Genomic DNA, 26,332 nt, shown 5'->3' on the forward strand with positions numbered 1-26,332 from the left:
ACTTATTGGGGTGGAATTTTGTCAACAAGTCAGTGGTAAAATTACACCTCATTTGATGGGTTAAATTTTCATGGATTCTTCTTCATTCTCCATTACTACCATTCTCTCATTTGTTCTCTGTCCCTATTCCCTTCTCTTTTCTTGATCCCTCACATCCCAGTCCATATCATTCAGAACAGATTGCTTGAATATGACCCTCCTGGGACCCGATCATTCCATCTGCTCTGAGCATCTGCCTTGCAGGTCTGTGGCAAGGTCGTTCTGTCTTCACAGGAGTAAGCATCTTTGAAAGTTGAATAGCTCTTTTCCCGTTCTTTCCCTCAACTAGTACCCACAGTTCATTTTCTGTTGGCTGTTAATTTGTGGATTAGACAGCCCAAGCCAGAGTAATCTGCAACATGCTGAGAGTTACCTCTGCTGGGTTCTTATACATCTTATGATGGTTTAATCCTCTTAGAATTCAGATTGGGGGAGTCAGAATTCCCATAGTTGATATGCATAATATACAGACACAAACTGATTCTGAAACAGGGCTTTCCCATGAACAGGAAACAAGTACCCCTTGCAATTACATCAAAACCTATTCCTTCATATTATTGGATGAGCTGTCACTAGGCACTTCTATGAGCCTAAGCTCTGTGCCAAGACTTGAGGTGGAGAAGAGTGAGCAAGTTAGCCAAGGTCTGTGTCATCATAATGTATCTAGTGAATTTCAAGATTTACATAATCTTACACATGTTTATCAGTACAATGGCATTAGTTACCCTAGGATGGTAGCACAAACAAATCCATGAACATATAGATGTATAATATCAAGAATGATGGCAGTGTGATTGATTTGACCACTCGGTTGGACTCTCCTCATAACCTTATTCATATGCACATGTTGAAGGTGCAGCCTGATTCCTGGTCCTGAGAGTCTTTGCAAAGGAAGAATTCAGATCACCAGGGATAAAGCAAACAGGGTGAGAGATCCCAACAAGAAAGAGCCAAGAGAACAGTAGGACAGGACTCTCTGATTTTAAGTTGACGTCTTTGAGTTGCTAGCTTAGCTTTGAGAGACCAAAGAAGATGATAGAGTGGAGGGAGACATCTAGACCCATAAGATTCAAATATGGATCCTAGAGAAAAAGCTTTGGAAATCTGTGCATGCTAATGCTCTTGACTAAAATGCTGGAATTTAGCTGTGTCAGGTGACTGGACAACCACATTTCTCTTGCAGTTTTCAGGTAGATATCTTGGGAAACTCTTTCAGGTAGCTAAAAATCAGGTCCCTCAATCTAGAGGAGTGATACATATGGTCTTCTCTCTTGGTTGACTCTGAAGATTAGTAAAGGAAGAGTCCTAGAGCAGGACCAAACTTTCCAGTTTGAAAACAGAGCTATCCAGCACATGACTTTACTAAGAATTAAGCCAACACCAAGGGGTGGGAATTTTCATATTTTTAATCCATGTAGGCTAAATGCCACATGAAGGGACTATATGGGCAAGCCTCTGTTGATGCCATCAATCTGTTCATTATTTTAAATATAGCGATCATTTGGGGAATATTCCTTAGAAAAATCCTGATTTCAATATTTTAATTTATGTAAATTTATGATTCCTGGAATCAGGTCAGAAGGCTTTGAAGACTGCGCCTCTTTGGGATTTTAAATGTCTGCTCTTAATCTTCGAATGAGACTTCAGCTAAGCGCTCTATTTCTCTGAAGAGTGTGTGCAGACATGGAGTCTCTGCACATGGGTATGAGTGTGTGCATGGGTGTGTGCCAAATGTGCTCATCCATGGGGTTTTCAGTGTTTTGTTTTTCCGAAACAGCTGACAGTTTGAGCCACAGTCATCTCCGATGCTATTTGCTTCGGCCTAGTGTGTGGTCTCACCACCCCATTTGGATTACACAGGTAGAAGAGTGCACTATAGAGGGGAAGTAGTTTGCTCACTGCTACTGACCACCATTGTTAATAACTTCTTTACTATTTGCCACCACAGCTTTTGTGGAACCCTTCTGAAAGATCTTAATCATTCCATCAACAAATATTTAGTTAGCACCTCGTGCAAGCTAGGGTCTTGATGGTGTTCATGGGTGGTGAGAAGGGCCTTATAAGGGAGCCCAGAGGCTTTGAAGTCAGTTGGGAAAACATTCAGGTTAAGACACTACTGCTTCAATGCATGGCGATGAGGATTCGTATTTAAGTCTCTAGCAGTCCACTTCAGGGGTGTCACTTTCCAGGTGATTATCAAATGACGAGGGATCTGACAGACTGAATCAGCACCAAGAAATCTGGACGCTTTTCTGAGTCTCTTGTTCCCCACAGGCACCTGAACTATGAGCTTAGTTCCCATGGCTCCCACGGGGTGAGGCTGGCAGCTTCTGATGCAGCCGTGTGTATGCTGTTTCCATAGTTATGTGACTACAGTGACTAATTCATCAAACATGGTTTCTACAGCGTTGAGGAGGGATAGCTCTGAGTAGAAGCACTCTTAAAAATTGCTGTGCACTTTCTATTTATTTCATAAAACACCAAAAAATAATTCAGGAGGCCTTTAACAGCCATTCCTTTTTATTGCTTCTCTGCACAAAAGGAACATGCTAAGTATTTTTGCATAAATGATTCAGATTTTACAAAGTTATATGAGGGCTTTATTGTTTGTATTTTACAAATGTGGAAACAAAGGTATAGATAACCAAGCTGATTTATCAAATGCAGAATTAGAAAGTAATAGAGCTATGATTTGAATTTTTTTTTTGGTGGAGGATTCAAAGATCATAATTAAAAATCAAATGTCCATGCCTCTGTATCTTTTGGCATGTCTAAGTAATTAAAAGTTTTATTCATAATCTGATTTTTAGGACTATTTATATAATAGCTGACTTTGAATCTACAGACAAGTTCTCTCTATAAAGAATTTATATCTGTCATCATTTGTGTAATATTTCTGATTACGTGCTTTTATATTTTACTAAACATGGCAGACTAAACATGTGGAATGTCAGCATAGTCTCCTAAATTAGACAATTTCTAAAATAAAACTAAATAGCTGTGATTGTACAGTTACTGCCAAAAATATAATAAATAAAGTTCTTGCTTCCCTTAGTCCTGGTAGAATAGCACACACTACTAAGTCATAAGTCTGTCTTCACAGAGACAGTTTTCGATCAAGAGTTTGGATAAGAGCCCTGTATAAAGGAAACTCAAAATGGCTCAGCCACCCCTTCCCAGGGCACATGTTCAATGCTGAGTGAATAAGTCGTATGAACTTGAATATAAATCATGGGCTTCTTGTGTGAGAGAGAAAAATGAGTTCGTCTCTGTGGGTAAAGGCCTCCATTGTTTCCAAAGATCAATGACATTGACTTTCCTGCATGGCACATAAAAGCAGAGACTTGGAGAAGTGGCCATGAAAGGAGAGTAACAGCTGTCGGGATGAACGAGTTGCTTCAGGTTGCTCTGCCCACCAGTAGAAAGCCTTTGATTTGTCTGCTCATCCCATGCCAGAGTTTGGGGCAGTTGCTTATGGAGTCCCTTAGGTGATATGTCTGGCAGAGGTGCAAAATTTGGGGTTTCAGTATCAATTCCGGCTTTAAGGATGAGTGTGTGTGGGGGTGGGGTGGGGTTGATGGAAGTATAAGAAACGTGTCTCTGTGTTGACTGACTGTGAGTACCACTGGGGCTTACAGCATACTATCCTCATGTAGCAACCACACATCAATTTCTACTGGGTCCAGTTTCTACTGGCTATGAGAGCAGGACACAGCTCAATTGATCTGGACAGATTTTAGCTGGTATTATTTATACTGAATAATTTCTGCATAATAATCTCTGTGGGAGGCACCTGAGTCTTAGAGGCCTATCCCTAAGTAAATTGGGATCCAAAGCCTTTGATTTGTCTGCTCATCCTATCCCAGAGTTTGGAATATTGATCTATTTTAATATGTATAAATGTGCACATATATATGACTCCAGTCATTCTAGAAAAGTCAGGGTTGCTAGAATTTCTTCACAATGAAGGAGCTTAGTGTCTTTTAATAGCATCATTCAGATATAATTTACATAGCATACCATTTACCCCTTGAAAGTACCCAATTCAGTAGCTTTTGATATATTTACAGAGTCAGGAAATCACTATAATAAATTCCAGAACATTTTCATCAACTCAAAAAGAAAAAAAAATTCTGTACCCTTTAGCTATGACTCCCCAAGCCGCCTTTGTTCAGTTTTTGAGGCAAGATTTCTGATAATGTTCAAAAGACATTTCTATTTCTGTACATCCCCAGAGTTTTAGAAATAGCTGCATTATAATACTTCTTATATTGCAGGGTTAGCGTTTGTTTTTCTTCTTGTCTTTTCTGAATCTCTGACTTCTGGGAGGACAAATATTTCAGTTTATTGAACTTTATGTCTACTGTCAGGTCTTTTTCTAGTACATCTTGGGGTTCAAATAAAAGAACTAAGATGTGAGGAAAGAAGATGGAGTTGGGGAAGGGGGAGGTGTTGGAGAGTATGGGAGAAGGAAGGAAGGGCTGAGAGATGAAGAGAGTACACACACACACACACACACACACACATTTAACTGTCAAATGTGCAAAGAAGACATCTGGTAGGCATCTTCTGGCAAATATTCTTCAAAAAGAGGACAGTGTTTTCAATTAAAAGGAAAATCTTGAAATTTGAGTGGATCTTCCTTCAAATTTGCACCATTTTGGGATCTATGAGATATTTACTTCCCAGAGAATTTCACATCAAAAGCATCTTGGCTACTACCATGGAGAGATCCACAGTAAGAGTAATTCATATGCAGTCAAAGCTTGTCCTTCTGTAATCTAATAGTTGTAGATGGCTTGGAACTGAGAGGTCAGCCTAGCCCAACCAGACATTTCCAGCTTGTACTTTATTATTTCTCAAAGTTTTGCCTTCAGATTCATGTCTTAGGATGATTGTCCCTTGGTGTTTGCACATCCTAGTCAATACTGTATATGTAGCAGTGAATAGCTTACTAAGAGCACCAGTGGAAGGGGAAGCCCTTGGTCCTGCCAAGACTGAACCCCCAGTGAACGTGATTGTTGGGGTGGTAATGAGGGGAGGATGGGGAGGGGAACACCCATAGAGAAGGGGAGGGAGAGGGGTTAGGGGGACGTTGACCTGGAAACCGGGAAGGGGAATAACAATTGAAATTTAAGTAAGAAATACTCAAGTTAATAAAGATGAAAAAAAAAAAGAAAGTGAACCTATGTTATAAGGAGTATCTGTATGTTTCATGCATCATTTCTTATTTCTGTATGTTCCTCATTGATTGAACATGTAACCATATCTAGCTGAGCAGGGACTGTGAATAGACTCTTCTGCTTGTTCTTGTATCCAACTACAGTTCACGCTTAGCTTCTCCTTCTGAAGGAGGAGGGGTAGAGGAATGTTAGAGAATAGCCATGTGCCTCACCTTTCTTTTGTAATCCATACTATGACACACTGCAAGGTTTCCTCATTTTCAATTTTGTGTATCAGTAAGCATTGGGCCTGAAAAAACAATGTGACTTTTAGGTGTATCTTGCTATGTTTTATATGTTTGGCATTTAAATGAACTTGGGATTTTTTTTCTCCTTGGTAATTGCAAATGTATTTCTAGTACATTAGAGAATAAGCGAGGTTTCCTGAACTGGCCAGGATGATTTCTATGAGAAGACGATTCTGGCTACTTAGAATACTACAAAGAAATATACTTTTGAAATGTCCACTTTACCGCTGAATAGTGCTAAACTCACTCATGCTTACAAGCAATCTTGCAGCTGAGAGTCACTAGAACTTTCTCTAGGTAGCTTCACCACAACACTACAACACTGCTGATTTCATTCAAGATGAGTCCAACTAAAGATTCTTCTGTTTTCATTTGTTTGTTAGGCCACAGTCGTGAGATTTTCTTTGAACTTTAAATATTCAGCTTTTTATTGGAATCTGTTCAGTTGGGAATTGGTAACCACAGCACAGATAGTACATGAGAAGTATATTTTTAAATGCATGGGTAAAGGTCTAGCTTAAAGCTTCAGAAAAAATAGGTTTAATTTTAGCTAATATAATGTTGGTTATTTTCTGATTCGGAATTTGTCATGGTTAAAATTTAAAGTTTTTGAATAGTATAATATAGTCATGCACCATAACATAAGCATAGCTGTTTATGTTAGAGTCCAAATATAGGAACAAATCCCCCTAGTGTCCTAAGCATGTGCACAGGCTGAGGGTGTAACAATTTGGCAGTGATTGTACAGCTCAGTCAAACTAGACTTTCTCTCTCATGCAGTTGACAAATATTCTTTATATGCCTATGAATGAAACACCTGGATAATGGACTGAGCTCCAGGAAACAGATGTTTGTAGAAAACAATCCCAAGACATATTTTAGGAAGCTCTCTCTCTTTCAGGAAGAACATACTTTAAATAGTTGAAACAAGGTAGGAGGACAGTGATTCCTATCAGAAAAGGATGCAGTGGGAACAGTTTGCAAAAAGCCATGCCTAAGTGAAAGGATCCCGGAGCCGCCTTCCTCCACCTCAGTGCTCAGAGGTAATAACGGGAAAAGGTGGAAGATCAAGCAGCCTGTGGAAAGAGGGTACAACATGAGAGAACCTTTCAGAGGAACTGGGACGTGAGCAGAAGAAAAAGCAAGCAAACAAACAAACTTGATTCTTGACGACCTACCTGTTGGGAAATATCGATAATAGCACTTGTCATATAAATGAAAACAAAAATCCAATTCGTGGTAGCATTTTAGACAATGTTCATGACAGGAGATGTTTTCTGTTTATTTAAGGGCCACTGATGTCACACAAAACTTTCTAGGTGAAGCTAAAGTTTCTGACAGCTGTTTGGAGGCAGCTTAGTTGGTCAGAGGTTGGGATTTATTTTAAGCTTCTGCAGGGGGAAGAGCACTGGTGAGCAGGCTGGCTATGGAAAAAGCATGAAAGCAAAATCAGTGTTGGAACCAACAAGGGCACTCGGATGGCAGCTGTGGACAAACCTCTGTTTTCAAAGGTAGAACAAGGGCGTGTGTGTGTGTGTGTGTGTGTGTGTGTGTGTGTGTGTGTGTGTGTGTTGTGAACTTACAGATTTCAGAGTGTAGGAGTCTCAGAAATGTCTTCTACTATGAAAAGAACATTTTCACATTAGAACGAAATTGACTGAGGGTTTTGGCATGAGAATGTTCTAACTGGTTTAGAATTAGACAAGTATTCTAGATTAAGCCCTAGGACAGACAACTCGACTATATTCTGCTCTTTGAGCACACTAAGAACATTAGAGCACTGGAGTAAATTTTCTTGAAGTAATAGAAATGGATGAGATTTCATTTATTCATGAATAATCATTAACTGATTCACTTCTTCAAAGATATTTCCTGAAGAAATCTTAAGTGGGAAGAAGGGAAAGAGAACAGCATGGGATACATGAGGCAGAAAAGGAGGGGAGTATTGGGGAGGAGGAAGAAGACCAGTAAAGGAGGGACGGGAAGATGGGAGAGGGCAGTGGTAAAGAGAGAGGGACCAATAAGAACAACATGTACAAGAAAGTATCATGATGAAAATGCTCTAGGTGTTGAGTTTTAAAAAATGCCAAGACAGACAATTGTAATTGGGATGGAGCATCTCTGGGACAAACTAGAAACTGAGGGCAGTGGAAATTTCCAGGAATCTATGAGAGTGACACTAGCTAAGACTCCTAACAATGGAAGATATGGATTCTGAACTGGTGATTTCCTGTAACTAGGCAAGACTATCAATGACAGGATTAGGACACCAACCCAGCCACAAAACTTTGACGTATAATTTGTTCTGCCTAAAAGATGTGCAGGGGTAAAAGATAGAGCATAAAATGAGAGAGTGGCCAACTAATGACTGGTGCAGCTTGAGATCTATGTCATGAGAGGGAGCGCTTCTCTGACACTGTTAATGACACTCTGCTATACATGCAGACAAGAGCCCAACAAAACCATCATCAGAGAGGCTTTACCCAGCATCTAGCTCATAGAAGCAGATGCAGGGACCAAAAGCCAAGTATTAGGTAGAGCTTGGGGAATCCTGAGGGAGAGGAGGAGGAAGGATTGTAGGAGCCAGAGAGGCCAAGGACACCATGAGAAAACCTACATAATCAACTAACCTGGGTACACAGGAGTTCACAGAGACTGACCCATGAACTAGGAAGCCTGCACGAGTCTGACCTACGCTCTCTGCACATATGTTCCACTGGTGTAGTCTAGTCTTCAAGTAGCTCTCCTCAGAGCAGGAGCAGTGGCTACCTCCAATTCCGTTGCCTGCCTTTGGGAGCCATTCCTTCAGTTGAGCTGCCTCATGTATCCTCAATGAGAGAGGATGCACCTAGTCTTACTGCAACCTGCTATGCTAGGGCTGGTTGGAATCCATGTGAGGCCTCCCCTTTTTGAAGAGAAATGGAAGAAGAGGAGTGATGGGGAAGGAGAGGTAGGGGTAGGATGAAAAGTAAAATTAATTAATAAAACATACCTGAAATACTTGCAAAGGATTTACTGATCTAAAATTTCGTGAAAGTGTGTGTACATAGAGTAGCTGCTTGATTTAAGGGTAGCTTCTGAAGTCTAGGGGATGTTTAATAAAATGCCCATGATACAGTGTTTTTGTCTGATAATGCCTTTCCTTCAGCATCCTAATGCATGTGGATCTTCTTCAATATACAAATATGTGATCCATAGTTGATCCCATTTCATAAGGAGTTTGTTCAGGTGGCTACTACTTTGAAAATAGATATATTTCTTCAGCAAGTAATGTGCACTTAGCATTAGAGATACGGTGAGAAACAGTGGTTAACAACAGTGGATCTTGATTTTCACAGGCCATTATGTCTGGTTGTAGATGATGGGCAATTGAAAGAAAGCCAGTCGATTTCTAGGATGGAGAAACAAGAAAGACTGTGAAAAAGAGACAAAGGCTAGTAGGTTGGATTGGTTGATGGGATTGTGAGGGTGTCCAGTGAAGGAATCTTAGGGAATGTCACATGTAATCAATCCCATGTTAGAAAAATGAGAAGTCATCATCAAACGAAATCAGGCAAGAATACAGGCAAGAAGCAGAGAGTTCCAGGTATCTTTAGCAACATGTGTGAAGGGACAAAAAAAAAATCAGAGGGGTGGCCTGAAAGGGAGCCTCATGGCAGAGGTAATTGGAGCTGAGCACTTCAGATCTGCTTAGTAAACCGGTGTATCACCCACCATGTTGGCTGCAAGGCTTGTGTGTGTGTGGACACTACCTTCCAGGGTTTTCCAACTCAGTTTCATCACTAAGACCTCTCCACTTGTGAAGAATTCCATCACAAAGAACCAGTGGCACTTAATACCCAGCAGGGAATATGTTACAAAGACAAGAATTAGGACTCACCCTGGGAAAACTGGCCAAGTACTGGAAAAGGCAGTCTTGGAACTATCATTGGAAAAAAATCTTTTAAATTAATCAGATGGGAAGGTGGTCTGTTGCTGGAGGAGTAGCTGTTGGTCTTGAAGCGCTGTGCTACTATGACTTGGGAATGTCTAATGAAGTTTAAGCTATGGAAAAGGCTATAATTTGGCCTCAGTATGTAAAGGGTAGAATTCATTCTACTTACATGGCCTTAGCAGGAAGTATTGGTTTAACAGCTTTGTCTGCCTTGGCAGTCTCCAGAACACCTGCTCTTATGAACTTCATGATGACAGGCTCTTGAGTGACAGTTGGTGCAAGCTTTGCAGCCATGACTGGAGCTGGAATGCTAGTACAGTCAATATCATATGAGCAGAGCCCAGGCCCAAAACATCTGGCTTGGATGATGCATTCTGGATGCAGTGGTGGTTCCTATGACAATTTTGGGGGGTCTCTTCTCCTGAGAGTTGCATGGTATACCACCAGTATTGTGGGAGGCCTCTCTACTGTTGCCATCTGTGCACCTAGTGAGAAGTTTCTGAACATAGGAGCACCTCTGGGAGTGGGCCTGGGTTTTGCCTTTGTATCTTCACTGGGGTCTATGTTTCTTCCTTCTCCTCCATGGGTGGTGCCACCCTGTACTCAGTGGCAATGTATGGTGGATTAGTTCTTTTCAGCAAGTTCCTTCCATTTGATCAAAAATGAAAGTAATCAAACGTGCAGAAATAACACCCATGTATGGAGTTCAATGATGTTGATGACCTACATAGATACATTAATTATATTTATGGAAGTTGCAACTATGCTAGCCACTGGAAGCAACAGAAAGAAATGAAGTGACCGCTGTGGTGTCTCTGCTCATTGATGTCTTGCTTGGTTAGTAGGAGCAGAAAGTCCTTGCGGTTTGCACCATCAGAATTCCTTGAGGTTTCAAAGATAACCTGTCACTATGTTTAAAGTGTTCAGTAATGTGATCCTTCAGGCCTGCTTTTTCTTTTACAGAATAAATGCAGTAGATGTCTTCCAAATAAGCACATACATTTTCATCTGTCATGCTTTCCTACTTTAAAAACACTTTGATGAATGTGTGAACAAAGATTTGTTAGAAGTTTTCAAGTATTGTTTTATTTATTGAGTAGGTAAAAATCTAGCAAATTTGTGTGTCTTCATATTTTGGGAGCCTGAAGAATATTAAAATGATGTCACGAGTGACAAGTTTTGGTATAGAGGTCAGAGAGATAAAAACCATCTGCAGTCATTTTGAATGCTTAGGACAGCACTGATTGGTGAGCCAATGAAAGACATTGGAGATGTGGAAACAAAGGACCACCGTTAACAAACACACAGGTGCTGTTAATGGCCTCAGGGTTGACTAGTCATCGTCAGGACAGTCCAGAGTGTTAATCTACAGAGAATCCCTGCTGGAATTGTGTGTATGTGAGTTTTACTATGAAGTCTTTTAGAACAAGCTGGCTGGTGGTGGTGCATGTGCCTTTAATCCCAGCATTTGGGAGGCAGAGGCAAGCAGATCTCTAAATACAAGACCAGCCTGGTCTACAAAGTGAGTTCCAGGCCACCCAAGGCCCTGTCTGTAAAACAAACAAACAAACAAACAAACAACAACAACAAAACCTACCAGCTATGCTCAGTATAGCATACACCAAAGGTCAAGATTCATTTGTTTTCAAATATACAGTACATTTGCAGTTGGATGGGTTGTTTTTTTCCCTCAGTGTCTAATTGAAAGCATGCTTGATTTTCTCAACACAACTTTGACAGCTGTCAGAAAAGCCTTTTTGCGGCTTATGCTAAGATTAGGATTGTTTTTCTTCTAAAACTGTTGACTTCCTATGTTCCCTGTCAGGTTAAGCATGAACAAACAAAATAAACTTAGTTGACCTTGGGAAATATTTGAGTGAAAACTGTAATGGGGAGGTGCTTCATTTGACACCCTTAGCACTTTCTTTCTCGTTCAGGCAATTGCTCAACTTCCTTGTGACATTTGTAAGATTTTGATACAGTTCACATGTTCATGGTGAGGGGTTCTTCATTGAAGTCTATATGTGTACTTACAGAGTAACAATTTTTGAGAAGCATTTATTATAGTAATCTATAAATAACTCTTTTAATCACTTTAAAGTCCAATGAATGCTTATTTCTGAAATGAAATTTCCAGCCTCCCCCTTCAAAAATATCAGAGCATGGGGAGTTGAGATAAGACTACTTGAAACTGTACTGTTCACAGTTACAGAAAGCAGGGCAAACACTAGGTGAAGGTTCTAAAAGTGAATGAGACAATTCTCGTGTACTTGTCACAGACCACTTCTAATTCTATACACCAGAAATTCGGAGTGAATATACTTAACAGCCCGTCTAAATCACTAACTTTCTGTATCCTATTTTAAATCAGAAAGGAAATTGCTAGGCTAATTGGCATTTGTACAAACTTGTGACTATTTCCTGAGAGGAAACTGTGCACAGGATGGTTGGGATATGATTTCTGATCAGAGTTTATTTAACAGGATAAATTTTTTCATGCTATCCCTGTAATATTTCACATGGTGTCTGCTCCAGGATCATAGGGTCCGGAGTGAGTCCCCAATGGAAGACAGTTCCAGTTTGCACATGGCTGCCCCAGTATGGCAGGAAAAGAAAATGTTTAGGGTAATTCCTTGTTCTTCATTGAGATGTAGAAATATTCAACTCAAAGCCCTGTTGCAAATACAAAGAGGAAGCAGAAGTCTAATCATTTAAACTTAAAGAGTTAATCATTTTAAAATTACCTACTCAGAATTTTCTGTTACAGGTATAAAGACTAGAGATAGATGGATGCCTGCTGAGCTGAGACATCCTGGGGCAAATAGATGCATGATTAAACCTTTTATGTGCCATGGGGTCAGGGAGGGTGCGATGTATGAAATCCGGGGGTACACATAGGAGGGCCATTTGATTTTATGTGACTTCCTTCAGGATGCTCTCCCTAGGACCCTAGAGGTAAGTACAGTACAGAGACTGAAAGAGATTCTTAAATGATGTCTATGAGAGATTGAGGTTGGAAAGATCAGAGATAAAATTCTGGACCTAGAAAGAGCCCATGATTATATCTACAGGATGGTAGCAACTTTGTAGGTGTCATGAAGTGAAGTCTGTATTTTATGGGGAGATGAGATATGGAGGGGTCTTTTGCTTTTGTTTGTTTCTTTGTTTAGTTTTGGAGGGCATGGAATAAGGCACACATTCTAAACTATGTTGTCCCAGTGAATTTTCACTAAAACACAAGTTAGAGATAAAAACTTTATGAGAAACAAATGGAATAACCTGTAAATAAGCCGAGAAGCAGGGCCAGTAGAATAATCTATTATTTATTTCTCAGGAATCTTGATCAACCTTACATTGTGGACTTCTGGCTCATCTTCATGTTCATTCTAGATATCCAAAGGCCAATATTGGTCTCTGAGAACAACATCAAAAGCAAGGAAGCTGGAGATGGATCCATGGTCATCTGTCACATCTGTACTATGTGCAGCCCACCCTGGGCCCTGGAACCCTGATTGGGGATCTGAGGGTATAAATAAAGAACAGATACATAGGCACACAAAGGAAAAAAACTAGGGTCAGTCATCAGTTAGAACTGTAATGAATCCATACCAACTATGAACTAATCTGTGTAGTGAATAGAATAGATAGGGCCCTCATAGATTCATGTGTTTGAATGGCCCATATAAAATGGCACTATTAGGAGGTGTGGACTTGTGGGAAGAAGTGTGTCATTGTGTAGGTGGTCTTTGAGTGCTCCCATGCTCAGGATCCACCCAAAGTAGAAGAGAATCTTTTCCTGGCTGCCTTCAGATCAAGATGGAGAACTCTCAGTCCTTCTCCAGCACCATGTCTGCCTCCATGCAGCCACGCTTCCTGCCACGATGATAATTGACTGAAACTGTAAGGCAGCCCCAATTAAATGTTTTGTTTTATAAGAGTTGCCTTGGTCATGGTGTCTCTTCACAGCTTAAAACCTAACTAAGGCAATCTGGAAGTTCAGCATGTTTATTATTATGTGCACCACAGTCGGGGGACTTAACTAGTCTTGGAGGGAAGGCTTTCTAGCATGGAGTCTCAGACTATAGACATCTGAGATGGGGAAGCTGTGGTTGCCAGCTTTTGTACACACTTGCAACATTGTACCTGGACCAGAGGAAGGGTTTGGCATCTCTCAAAGACTTGCCTGGGGGGTGGGGTGGGGATGGGGAATGTAAGCTTTTGCTAATTTCCCAGGGTCTTAGGCCTTCTTCTTTGAAATAGCCATGTTAGTGGCAACAATGAATTCAGGACTTCAGACACTTTCCCTATTTACTCAGTCTATCCCTTACTAGTCATCTGCAGAGCTCTAGAAGCCAGAAACTTGTAAGCGTAAGGTTTATGACTGGATAAACCAGTGAATTTTTTAGTGAGGAGAGAAACTTCGGAGACAGAGTTTCAATTCTTTGTGTGGCTTTTTTAGGTATAGAAAATAGCTATAGATGGCAGTTGTTGGGTACCATGCATTTAACAGTCATCTTGGTTTTATTTTTTTCTTTGGAAACCTGCCCTTTCTTACCTCATTATCAACAGGTAGCCGTGTATCCAAACGCTAATTTTCTTAACTAAATATATGTCTATTTAAAAAAATGACTTCCCTCTCTCTTCTAATTAGATGATAGTGATTCTGCTCTCTCTGCTAATTACCGTGTGTCTTCCTTCTGAAGGCTATATGTATTTATATACACACATAGAGCTATGTGTGAACATTTGTGTATGCATACATTTGCACATGTGCATATTTGAAAATTTAATGACCTTCCTCTTGGGAAAGTGGATCATTGATAAAAATACTCTCATCTTGGATTGGAAGGTTTCTGAGATATTAATTTCCCTAGCTTCTTCCATATTAGGTGTCTTTCATCTCAGAGGAAATAATTATACCAGGCTTGGCTCTGTTCAATGAGGCATGACTACAGCAGAATGGATCTCTTCCTGAACAAAAAAAAAAGTAAAAAGAAAATTGAAAAGAAAAAAAATACAGCTTGACATACCAGCCTCAAAATTATCTAAATCTATTTCCAACAAAAAGCTCTGTGCTTTAGTGAAGATGATGACCTTTGAGAGAAAAATCCATTGGAAAAAAAATCCATTTCCCATGCTGTAAGGTTAGGAGAATAAATTGCACTCTGAGAGGAGGGAGGGAAGCTCCTTTTGACATGTAATAAAGCAGGTAGCCTCATTTGAATTTTCCCATTAGGTCTTCTAGAGAGAGCTGGGAAATATGCTGGCCCTGCTCATTGTAACTCAGCCTTGGCTCTCTGTCTATGGGACACACAGTTTTTCATGGGTAATAGAATTAGAGTCTGGCTTATTTGAAAGGTCCAGCAGGAAGTTATTTGTTACAGTGTTTATTTTTTCTATCTGCGGTAGAATACTAAACAGGTTTGTTTTCTGAAGAATATTAATACTCTTGACTTACTAGGAGGCAGATCTCTCGCCCTCTAGCCTCCCTGTTCTTTCCTTTTTTATTTTGTTTTTCCACTTCAAGAGTCAAGGGGACTAATTGCATTGTATATGCAGTAAGAATACATTTTACTAGAAAGCTTGGTGTCAAAATCAGTCCTAATCAGTTCCCTGTGCCAGAGCAGACAGTGGTGAGTTTGTTCCATTTTGCTGTGTGTTTATTTAACAAATGACTACAGAAAGTATTTGACATGACAGGACTAGTCTCACACAACATAGAATCAGGAAAAAGAGAGAGATTAAAAATATACATAGGTAAGCCATTCAACCTGTGAAGTGATATGAATGAAGGATAATCCACAGTGGGAAAGTGGGTAAGAGGGACACATACATATCGGTATCTGAGCAGGATAATAATACTTTAGAATGTTTTTAAACATGTAAAAATAAAGGAAAATACTCGCCACCTTTCACTTAATGGAAGCTCAAATAAACTAATTCAAAAATAGTCATCTCATTTTATCAAAATCAAACAATTAAAAAAAACTTTAGAAAGATATAAGGAAAACATGGGTACATATTCATGTGGCAAGACTTTGTGGTTCCATGGCTTGTTTTTGGGAGGAGGTGGGAGGACTCAGCAGTTGTTCTGAGTAACAAACAAACACACAAACAACCACAACCCAACCAAACAAAAAACAATAAAGAACCTCCAAACAGATCAAAAACAAGAAGAGCAACAAAATACTACATCACTTAGTTCTCTTCTGTCTTTGCTTAGTCTAGTGAGCCTGTCCTATCTCTGGGGTATGCATATATAATTTCTGTCTATGCCAAAGCTAGAAAGCCAATGAAATATTTCCAAAGCAGCTCACATATCCCAGTGTCTTTTGCCTTTATTTAATTGACCTGATTGAGCATGCATGACCATTGGCTCCTTATGATATTCCAGATGATTCACAGAAACAAATAGGGGATGCATTTAGAGGGGATGGAAAGAGAAGCCAAAAAATAAAAGGAATGAAATCTGTTACCTGAAAGGTCGTCTCATTCACTATCCAGTTATAAATGTTCAATTATCCAGCTGATAAAATATTCATTTGTAGAAGAGTATTTGGGAATCTAAGTTCATACAAAGTATATGTTGCCCTGATAACATATTCTTCAGTAGCACAATTACTTTATAGCCTTACTGTCTTCAAATGCTCCCACATAACTCCAGCCTTACATATAAACTATCTTAGGCTGATGTTCTAGTATCCATAAGATTGTGAGTGTTGAAAGCTTTACATGTGGCAGGTGGGTTCGGTGGTCGTTTTTATGTGAATTCCTTAGTGCTGCACTTCATTCTGGTTCCTTTAAATTCTATTGCATGTGTACATAGTATGCACTTACCACACCACCCTGCCCTACTAAGGGAACTCCTTACAGGAGGAGTTTATTTCATCTCCATTTGTCCTTGGTTTACAGGGAATGGCTAATTAACCTTTGATGGATAGAACAAGAGATGGATTTAGTGCCGAATTCTATCAGACCTTCAAAGAAAACCTATAACCAAGACTCTTCAAACTATTCCACTAAATAGAAATGGAGGGAACACTACCCAATTCATTCTACGAAGCCACAATTGCGCTTATACCTGAAGCACACAAAGACACAACAAAGAAAGAGAACTTCAGACCAATTTCCCTTATGAATATTGATGCAAAAATAATAAAATTTTCACAAACTGAATCACAGAACACATCAAAATGATCATCCATCATGATCAAGTAGTCTTTATCCCAAAGATGCTGGGATGGTTCAATATATGGAAATCCATCAACATATTCCACTATATAAACAAACTCAAAGAAAAATAAAACCAACAAGATCATCTCATCAGATGCTGAGAAAGCAGTTGACAAAATTTCAACACCTGTTCTTGATAAATTCTTGGAAAGATCAGGAATTCAAGGCCCACAGCTAAACATAGAAAAAGCAACATACAGCCAACTAGTAGCCAACATCAAACTAAATGGAGAGAAACTTGAAGCAATCCCACTAAAATCAGGGACTAGACAAGGCTGCCCACTCTCTACCTACTTATTCAATATAGTACTCGAAGCCACAGCAATTAGGACAATGAAAGGAGGTCAAAGAGATACAAATTGTAAAGGAAGAAGTCAAAATATCACTATTTGCAGATGATATGATAGTATACTTAAAGGACCCCAAAAATCCTACCAGAGAACTCCTACAACTGAGAAACAACTTCAGCAAAGTGGCTGGATAAAAATTAACTCAAACAAATCAGTAGCCTTCCTCTACTCAAAGAATAAACAGGCTGAGAAAGAAATTATGAAAATGACACCCTTCACAGTAGTCACAAATAATATAAAATACCTTGGTGTAACTATAACCAAGAAAGTGAAAGATCTGTATGACAAGAACTTCAAGTCTCTGAAGAAAGAAATTGAGGAAGATCTCAGAAGATGGAAAGAGCTCCCGTGCTCATGAATTGGCCAGATTAATATTGTAAAAATGGCCATCTTGCCTAAAGCATCTACATATTAAATACAATTCCCATCAAGATGCCAACCCAATTCTTCATAGAGTTAGAAAGAGCAATTTGCAAATTCATTTGGAATAACAACAACAAAAAAAAAACAGATAGCAAAAACTATTCTCAACAATAAAAGAACATCTGGGGTGCCCCGCGCTATCTCACCAGCAAGAACACGCGGGGACACACGAATCCTTCTGTAGCCAAAATGTTTATTGTATCTTAAAGAGAGGGCGCCGAGGCGCCGGCATGGCACAGCTTATATACTCCCTAGCGTGGTGCATCCACACCTGATTGGTCGCTTACCCATGATCTCATTAGGCACGCCCCGGAGTGGGCAAAGACCTGGCACGAAGGCACTCTTGCACATGCACACACAGTTAACTTCCTGAAAGAAAGTCGGCTGGCACGGCGGAGGCCAGCACCATCTTGTAATGGCGAAATCTATCCCGGCTTTCCACGTGGGGCGCAGTGGAAGCCAGCGCCATCTTGTGGTGGCGAATGTTATTGCGGCTCTCTACACTGGGGGAATTACCATCCCTTATGTCAAGCTGTATTACAGAGCAATAGTGATGAAAACTGTATGGTATTGATACAGAGATGGGCAGATAGCTCAATGGAACAGAATTGAAGATGCAGAAACAAACCCACACACCTATGGTCACTTGATCGTTGACAAAGGAACTAAAACCATCCAGTGGAAAAAAAACCAGCATTTTTAACAAATGTTGCTAGTTCAACTGGAGGTCAACATGTAGAAGAATTCAAATCAATCCATTCTTCTTGTCCTGTACAAAGCTTAAGTCCAAATGGATCAAGGACCTCCACATAAAACCAGATACACCCAAACTAATAGAAGAGAAAGTGGGAAAGTATCTCAAACAAATGGGCACAGGGGAAAATTTCATGAACAGAACACCAAGGGTTTATGCTCTAATATCAACAATTGACAAGTGGGACTTCATAAAATTCCAAAACTTCTGTAAGGCAAAGGAAACAGTCAATAGGACAAAATGGTAACTAACTGATTGGGAAAAGATCTTTACCAGAGAACCAAATAACCCTATTTAAAAATGAGGTATAGAACTAAACAAAGAATTCTTAGTTGAGGATTATCGAATGGCCAAAAAGCACCTAAAGACCCATTCAACATCCTTAGTTATCAGAGAAATGCAAATCAAAACAACCCTGAGACTCCACCTCACACCAGTCAGAATGGCTAAGATCAAAAACTCAGGTGACAACAGATGCTGGCAAGGCTTTGGAGAAATAGGAACACTCCTCTGTTGTTGGTGGAATTGCAAGCTGGTAGATCTCTCTGGAAATCAGTCTGGCAGTTCCTCAAAAAACTGGATATAGTACAACCTGAGGACTAAGCTATACCACTCCTGGGCATATACCAATAGATGCTCCAACATATAACAAGGATACATGCTCCTCTATGTTCACAGCAGCCTTATTTATTATAGCCAGAAGCTATAAAAAACCCAGATGTCCTTCAACAGAGGAATGGATATAGGAAATGTGGTACATTTACACAATGGAGTTCTACTCAGCTATTAAGAACAATGAGTTCATGAAATTCTTAAGCAAATGGATGGAACTAGAAAATTTCATCCTGAATGAGGTAACCCAATAACAAAAGAGCACCCATGATATGTATTCACTGATAAGTGGATATTAGCCGGAAATCTTGGAATACCCAACATAAAATTTACAGATCCCATGAAACTCAAGAAAAAGAATGACAAAAGTGTGGATGCCTCAGTACTTCTTAGAAGGGGGAACAAAATACTCTCATGAGGAAATAGGGAGACAAAGTGTGGAGCCGAGACTGAACGAAAGGCCATCCGGAGACTGCCACACTTGTGGATCCATCCCACATGCAGTCACCAAACCCAGTCACTATTGGGGATACCAAGATGTGCATGCTGACAGGAGCATGATATAACTGTCTCCTGAGAGGCTCTGCCAGAGCCTGAAAAATACAGAGGCAGAAGCCCACAGCCAACCATTTGACTGAGAACTCGGTCTCCAATGGGGGAATTAGAGAAAGTACTGAGGGAGCTGAAATGGTTTGCAACCCCATAGGAAGAACAAAAATATCAACCAGTCAGACAACCAAGAGTTCCCAGGTATTAAACCATCAACCAAAGAGTACACATGGAGGGACCTATGGCTCCAATCACGTATGTAGCAGAGGATGGGCCTTGTTGGGCATCAATGTGAAGAGAGGTCCTTGGTCCAGTGATGGCTCCATACCTCAGTGTACGGGAATGCTAGGGCGGTGAGGAGGGAGGGTGTGGGTGGGTGGTAAGTGGGGGAGCACCCTCATAGAAGCAAGGGAACTGGGGATGAGATGGGAGTTTGCAGAGGGGAAAGCAGGGAGGTAGATATTATTTGAAATGTAAATAAAGAAAATATCCAAAAAAAGAAAAAGAAAAAAAAGGAACTTCTGCTAGTTGGCTCTTGTTAGGGTCTTCCAGTACTAGGGGTCATTAGGAATCCTTTGTGTGCACAAAGAAACACACACAGCAGTGGACCTTGTAACAGTGGATCTGAGTACAATCCTTAGTAGAAGTAGATGGTACCAGCAGAGCTTAAGTGGCTTACCCATGGAGCAGGCAGCAACCGGACCTTCAAGAAACTAATTTGACATTAATAAAAATTGCATATACTGAGTCTAAACCATGAATTCATTTCACTTGACTGAAAGAGAATTGACACTGAACATTTCTGGCAGATACCTTTTGATTCTCTGTTTTTGTTTTGTTTTGTTTTGTTTCCAATCACTTAAGTTTTCTGTTGTAATTTCCCAAGCTAGGCAGCACCTGAGAAAATGCGTTGTGAAAGGTCCAGGATATAGACAGAAAAATATTTGCTTCTATTTTTTCCTATGGGCTATTTGGATTCAAATCCTGAGCCTGACCAGCACCTACATATGTAAATCTATACATCACCTTGGCGAGCTCAGCACACCAGAGGGAATTTGCTTCAGTGTGTGCTTAAAGGTGTGACCTACTTTTCTGGAACTAAGAGAAATTTACATGCTATCACTACTCTCTCTCTCTCTCTCTCTCTCTCTCTCTCTCTCTCTCTCTCTCTCTGTGTGTGTGTGTGTGCACGTGTGTGTGTGTGTGCTTGTGTGTGTATCTCCAGATTTGGGGGGGGGAGAGTAAGATGCTCATATGCATATGTTTTTAAGGCTGACAACTAGAGACTGGATAAACTACTAGAGAGTTTGTCACTGGAAAAATCAGATTATCCTCCCAGGAGCCATTGATTACCTGTAGTTCTATACCTGGAGGTGGTAACATGTGAAATTTCCTGAATTCATGTCAACTGGTAGTTTGTGCACGTCTTTTGTGGGCATCACATTGCTGAGACTTCTTGGGTACAGCTTCCCTTTCATTTGAAGAAGATGCTATTTAGAACCAATGTCAGTTTTTGTTTTTTTTAAGATAGGTTCTGGATATCAAACCCACATGTTTTACCTTGCTACGGTAACTAGTTTAACAACTGAACAATCTTCTCATCCCTGTGCCAACCTTATAATTTTTTTATAAAATTTCAAGATGAATTTCTTTCAATTTCCACATGTCAATAATGTCTCATAGAAAAGGTCAGTGATGTACCTCCCACAGTCAAAGTCAGGGCCTTTACCTATTTTATATAAATAAATATTTATTAAAGCATGGGTATCTGGATTCTTTTTTGTTTTACTTGAGAATGCATCATGTTACGGTTTGAATGTGAAATATCCCTCAGGGAACTCATGTGTTGGTCCTGTTTTGTAAGCATGCAGAGCACTTGGGAAAGCTAAATATCTGATGCTTGTAGTTAATAAGAGATGTGATTCCAGAATTCATAGGTTAATTAAGGTTTGGTCTAGTTCTCTCCTTTTGGTCACATGCTCCTTCTGCTACCAGAAAGCCTTTTCCAGCATGGCTCTTCTGTCACGGTGGACTGAAATCCTCTGAACCCATAATCCCAAATAAATATCTCTACAAGAAGGTGAAGAGCAATATATAAGCACAGTAGATGTTACTCAAGCCATATGGCCAACAGAGCTGAACACATGCACTCTCTGGTCTTTGCATTCTGTGTGAATCAGTACCCATTACTTGTCCAGGCTGGGGAATTAACCTAATGTAACACAAGAGATACATGAGGACTAACGGGAACGGTGGATGAGAAAGATGAGTAAGAAACCCTTGGAAGTCTTTCAGTCAAGGAGGGGCTAGATGTATTTCAGGAGTCAAAGGCAACTGTGATGTAATCAGAGCTAATGGAACATAAGAAAGACTCTAGCAGGACAGAGTTCCTCAAGCATTGCCACAGAAATCATTTTAAATCTTGACAAACTTTGCAGATATTCTTTTTTTAATTTTTTAGATATATTTCTTTACTTACATTTCAAATGTTATTTTCCTTCCCAGTTTCCTGTCCACAAGCCACCATTCCCTTCCCTCCCTCTCCCCCATGCAGGTACTCCCCCTATACATCCCCCTTATTGCCACCCCACATATTCCCCTGCACTGGGGGTCCAACCTTGGCAGGACCAAGCACTTTCCCTTCCACTGGTGCCCCAACAAGGCTATTCTCTGCTACATATGCAGTTGGAGCCCTGGGTCAGTCCATGTATAGTCTTTCGGTAGTAGTTTAGTCCCTGGAAGCTCTGGTTGGTTGGCATTGTTGTTTTTATGGGGTTGCAAGCTCCTTCACCTCTTTCAATACTTTCTTTGATTCCCCCCAAGGGGGTCCTGTTCTCAGTTCAGTGGTGTGCTGCTAGCATTGACCTCTATATTGGTCATGCTCTGGATGGGTCTCTCAGGAGAGATCTATATCCGGTCCCTTTCAGCATGCATTTTTTAGCTTCATCAATCTTACCTAGTTTTGGTGGCTGTATATATATGGGCCACATATGGGTCAGGCTCCAAATGGTCATTCCTCGAGTCGCTGCTCTAAACTTTGCTTCCATATTCCCTCCTATGGATATTTTTCCTCTTTTTAAGAAGGAGTGGGAGCATCTGCATTTTGGTCATCCTTCTTCTTGAGCGTCCTGTGGTCTGTGGATTGCATCTTGGGTAATTCCAACTTTTTGGCTAATATCCACCTTTCAATGAGTGCATACCACGTGTGTTTTTCTGTGATTGAGTAACCTCACTCAGGATGATATTTTCTAGTTCATTCCATTTGCCTATGAATTTCATGAAGTCATTGTTTTTTGATAGCTGTGTAGTACTCCATTGTGTGGCAGATGTTCTTGTCCATTTTAGCTTTTATTATTAAAATCCCAGCAGAGATGCCATCTCTTCTACATCCACCTGTTCTTTCCATATTCATTGCTCCTTAATCCAATATTCACACAGCCACAATGTAATTCTCTCCAGTGAAATCGGAGCATCTAGAGACTTTAGCTTGTGGAAAGAGTGAGAGTGAGGGGGGAGAGAGAGGAGGGACAGAGAGAGGGACAGGGAGAGAGAGAGAGAGAGAGAGAGAGAGAGAGAGAGAGAGAGAGAGAGAGGGAGGGAGGGAGAGAGAGAGAGAGAGAGAGAGAGAGAGAGAGAGAGAGAGAGAGAGAAGCTGCTCTAGGAAATTTCATGACAGATTTGACCATGGGCCTCTGCCTGTATAGTATTCTCATGTCAAGTGTCTGTGAACCTAATGATGATGACAAAGCTATGGTGTGGGTGTGAAAGAAAAAGACACCGATCACAAAGGCTAAGCCCTGCCATTCCTGGTCTTTGGGAGCTGAGGAGGAGCTCTACTTACTGAAGAAAAGAGGATTTTCTTTGTAACTCCATTTTGGTGAATTCTTCCCAGAAATAGAAAAAATGATGGAAAATAGCCAGATTGTGAGGGTTAAAATAGCGTTGGATAGAAGGATTTGCGTCCCTATCCTGTGTGATATCTGTCAAGTTCCTACTCCTTTGAAATGAGTATGGCCAGGTTAGTATTGTAGAATTTTACTTCTTGGAAAGCATGAAAGAATGTCAAGTTCACAGCCGGACTCTCAAATCAGTGGTTATAAATGGGGACTGGGTCAATGCCTTAGTTAGCGTTTCCAATGATGTGTAGAGATACCATGACCAAGGCAACTCTTACAAAGGACAATATTTACTTGGGACTGGATTACAGTTTCAGAGGTTTGGTTCATTATCATCCTGGCTGGAAGCATGGCAGTGTCCAGGCAAACATGGTGCTGGAGTTTCTGAAGAGTTCTTCATCTTTATTCAGAGGCAGTCAGGAGAAGATTCACTCTGGCCAGACATAAACATATATATGAAACCTCTAAGTCCATCTGCACAGTGACACACCCCCTCTGAAAAGGCCACACATACTTCAAGAAGGACACACCTCCTAATCATATCACTCCCTTAGGCCAAGCATTCAAACACATGAGTCTATGGGGCCATACCTATTCAACCAACCACAGTCAAGCTCACAGCCTGGCTTCCAAGCCAGTGGTTATGAATGGGGCTGGTTTGTTGAATTTTTCCTATGTTTTATGGCTATCATTTCCCCTCCCTTTCCAAAACAGTGCATATTACAAGGACTATTTGTCCAACTAAGCTGACAGTAGAGTGGCATCCTAAGATTGCACTGCACAGCAGGAATTACACCAGAGACATCACCAATCCAGCAAGGCTCAGCAGCCTTCAGACAAGTGCTCTGTCTGGCACAAAGACCAAGGAAAGGCTTTGGTCCCTTGAGGTTCAGCAAGAAAGCAACTGCAAAGAAACAAGCTATTAATATTAATGTTTCAGGAAAAAGAGAGGAGAGGGAGGACACGGGCGCCCAGGAAGAATGACTCCATATGGCTTTGATGTGTTCATTTCCACAGGATCTGGAAAGTGAGGAGAATACAGAATAGCTAGCAAGGAGGAGGGAAGTGTGGAAGAGGCAGGGGTTTGGCAGGCTCAGAGAAATTACATGAGCGACAGGGAGTAGCCTCTGTCTAGACAAAGAGTCAGCTGGTCATGCTGCCATGCAACACTGGGGACAAGGCAGGAAGAGGAAGTGCCCTGTAGCTCTGTTCCAACTGTGAGGGGTTATTGTGCTAGGGCTAACAGCTACAAGCTATGTAGAGATCTCTTCCAAGGTTTCCCCTGTGAACCTCTACAAGCAAAGAATTTTACACCCAATCCAGGTAGAACTAGATTGCATCTGTCTGTGCATCCTTCTGGAATTCACATAGGGCAGCATCTGTCCCTATCCTCTCTCAGACACCGTATCCTCTCTTTTATGAGTAAATCACCAGTGAGGAGGTAGCTTGAGAGGAACTGAAAAGAAGCTAAGATGCTCAGAATCTATTACCAGTGCCTGGAACTATAAGCGGTGGAGTCCATTTTTGTTTCCTCTATCTACTAGAGAGTAATGTAAAGGGTGAAGAGAAGCCTGATAGCGAATAGAAGGTTGGACCACAAACTGAACTAGCATTGGTGTTTATTAAATGAGACAAATTTATCTTTATACTTTAGGTAAAACTTCTGCATCATAAAGATTTGTATAGGTACAACCTGAGAGCAGATCACCCCAGAGCCCATGACCCTGACTTCTTGATGTGCTAACTTCACACGGGACCCTTCGAGTCACTGTCAGATTGTCCAGGTGGAATATTGATTGAGACCCATTGCTTGGCGAGTACTCAGAAATAGTTGTAGAACAGAAAGCTCTTCTCAGACTGGCATGCATCACACGTCTTTGCAGGAAAGGCTGCAGAAGTTAAAGGTCTATATAGTGCCATCCTATGCTTCTTCAGAAATTGGCAGGGAGGATTTTATAGACCTTAACCGTGGAGCATTTGTTACATGGCTCATGAAACATTTGGATAGTTCCCACTGTTCCAAATATCTTATTACTAGGCAACAAAAAACCTTTATATGCTACAAAAACATGCATCACTCTGAAGGAGGGAAAAATGCCATTCATTAGGGTGATTAGAGGAGATAGGAGTGACCCTGCTTAGGTCATATGCTTGTGTGATTAGGGTAGAGGGGGTAAAGTGATGGGAAACAGTTCACAGAGTAGAACTGTAAAGAGGCTTGCTGGGATTGAAGATGAAGACGGTGTGGTTCCCCAGTAAAAGACCAGATGTGAAGGCAGAACCTGTATCTTGGAGTCTTGACTAAACGTCTTTGATAACTGCTTAAACATTTAGAATGGAGCATGCAAGCTGTGAGACAAAAAGCACTGGTTCTAAAATGGAGTAGTGACATTCTTTCGAGCACTGAAAGTAAAACAGAATTAGCAAGTTTATTAATTATTATCTACAATTATTGTGTTCAGCTTAAGAACAATCCCTTGGCACAGAGCATGGTATAGTCAACATATGCTTGCTGAAATTCTATTTTGAATATAAAATGGCTGAAACTCAGATGTCATCTGGTCTCCCCCAGAGTTTTAATAAAAAGCATTTCTTTACTTAATTAAACCTGGAATGACTAAATACTTCTCTTGCACAAATCCAGCTCAAGGGGTCAAATGAGGTTAGACATCATACACCCCTCAAGCCTCTTCCCTCCTCAAGACTCTGCCCTAACAAAATTCTTTCCTAAAGGATTAAGATGAAAATAGACATCAGTGGTATTGCTTAAGGAAGACTTTTGTTTGTTTGAATGCCAGAGTGCATTAGTTTCCAGATTAGCAAGCTGAAACATTTCATACACAGTAAGGACAGATATTAACTGGAAGATCGATGGAAGGACTGTCGTCAGCAAATGGTGTAATAAGTATGATGTAGAAACTTAGGAGAGACTTTAATGACAGAGGGAACACCAGTAATTTACTGAGGTTAGTCTGGGAGAATAGAGGGATGTCAAAGGACTATAGTCGAAGAAATGATGTTACCAAAAGAAGTCCAGAGAATCATGCCAGTAGATGGGAAGCACATGAATTC

General features: G+C 40.6%; 1 long non-coding RNA gene and 1 pseudogene across 1 annotated transcript; both read left to right on the forward strand.

The window, feature by feature from the left end:
• The first annotated feature begins 6,886 nt into the window (after positions 1 to 6,886).
• LOC134479737 (uncharacterized) lies at positions 6,887 to 18,146 on the forward strand. Its single transcript, XR_010053406.1, has 2 exons — positions 6,887 to 7,020; positions 16,356 to 18,146. It is a non-coding gene; the product is annotated as an uncharacterized LOC134479737 (long non-coding RNA).
• Positions 7,663 to 10,239, forward strand: Ghitm-ps1 (growth hormone inducible transmembrane protein, pseudogene 1; annotated as a pseudogene).
• Positions 18,147 to 26,332: the final 8,186 nt, after the last annotated feature.

The sequence above is a fragment of the Rattus norvegicus genome, chromosome 7 (genome assembly GCF_036323735.1).
Source record: "Rattus norvegicus strain BN/NHsdMcwi chromosome 7, GRCr8, whole genome shotgun sequence".
Lineage (NCBI taxonomy): Eukaryota > Metazoa > Chordata > Mammalia > Rodentia > Muridae > Rattus > Rattus norvegicus.